General features: G+C 36.1%; 1 non-coding gene across 1 annotated transcript; it reads left to right on the top strand.

The window, feature by feature from the left end:
- The first annotated feature begins 461 nt into the window (after positions 1 to 461).
- On the top strand, positions 462 to 568 carry LOC128040805 (small nucleolar RNA R71). Its single transcript, XR_008195611.1, has one exon. It is a non-coding gene; the product is annotated as a small nucleolar RNA R71 (small nucleolar RNA).
- The last annotated feature ends 852 nt before the right edge of the window (positions 569 to 1,420 follow it).

Here is a 1,420-nt window from a genome sequence, read left to right as displayed (position 1 = left end):
CTCTAACTAAAATTAGGATGCTGTTTCCACCCCAGATTGTATATGTTGATGTATGGATTTTTTTGCTACGAGTAAAATTCCCCGTGTAATAAACTGAGGCTGGGTTTGATGGGTATTCATCAAAAGCATGATCTTGTCCACAGTAAACACATGGTAACTCTATTGATTTCATTTCCTGCACTACAGATGGCCTTTTCAGTGTTTTAATCATATTTGTTAAAGATGATACCTGAGCTATTAGATATGTAATTGCATCAAGCTCCATTGCTCTTGCAACTCTTCTGCCAATTCTAACTCTGGTAGTGGGGGATTGATAATCATTATTTGCTATCCTTTCCAGAATTTCATAAGCCTCATTGTATGATTTATCAAGTAAAGTCCCATTGGCAGATGCATCAACAACCATTCTTGTATGATCATTCAATCCATTGTAAAACATTTTCATTTGCGTCTAATGTTGAAAGCTATGCGTCGGGCATTTTCTCAGTAGCTCTTTGAACCACTCACATGCTTTATATAATGTTTCATCTTCTAATTGCCTAAACGATGTAATGTCATTCCTCAACTTGGCATTAATGTTAGAAGGATTATATCTTAGCAGAAACCTCTATCATAGCTCTTTCCACGATGCCATCGTACCTGACGTCAATGCATTTAACCATGCTTTGGTACGATCTCGTAATGAGTAAGGAAATAACTTTAGCCGCAGGGTATCTTCAAGAACACCTTGCTTCCTGAATGAATCGCAAACTTTTAAAAAGAGTCATAAGTGCAACCTTGGATCCTCAGTAGGCAACCCACTAAATTGCCCCACTATTTGCAGAATTTGAAACATCACCAGCTTTAACTCAAAATGGTGAGCCTAAATATGTGGTCTGACAATTCCTGGATTTAAATCATCTAAGATTGGCACTACATGTTCTCTAATGGGTCTGTCTCTATCATCTACAATTTGAGGAATACCAACATCCCTTCTTTCCTGATGTAGTGGCTCTTTTCTAACCTGATCATTTCTAATTCTTTCCATTTCTCACAACTCTCTTCTCCTTCGCCCTAAGGTTCTCTCAATCTCTGGATCAAAACATTATTATGTATTTTCCAAAATATTTCTAGGCATGTACTAGCATAAATCAAAAAAAGAAAAATCAAAACAACTAATTAAACTAAACTAACATAAATTAAACAAATAATAACAAACCAAATTTCCACCAATAGTGTCGGTCCTCAACAACGGCGCCAAAAACTTATTGCGTGTAAATGTGTAATGAAATTGTGCAAGTGTACATGTCGATTCAAGGAATATAATGATAAGTGAGTATCGTCTCCACAGGGATTGGAAAGTGATTAAAATTGGTAAGTATTACTGTAGATTTGACTAATGAATCTGAGCAAAAGAAACAAAGTGTAAAATGGTGAAGGG

This window comes from Gossypium raimondii, chromosome 4 (genome assembly GCF_025698545.1).
Source record: "Gossypium raimondii isolate GPD5lz chromosome 4, ASM2569854v1, whole genome shotgun sequence".
Lineage (NCBI taxonomy): Eukaryota > Viridiplantae > Streptophyta > Magnoliopsida > Malvales > Malvaceae > Gossypium > Gossypium raimondii.
This window is presented reverse-complemented; position numbering and strand designations above follow the sequence as displayed.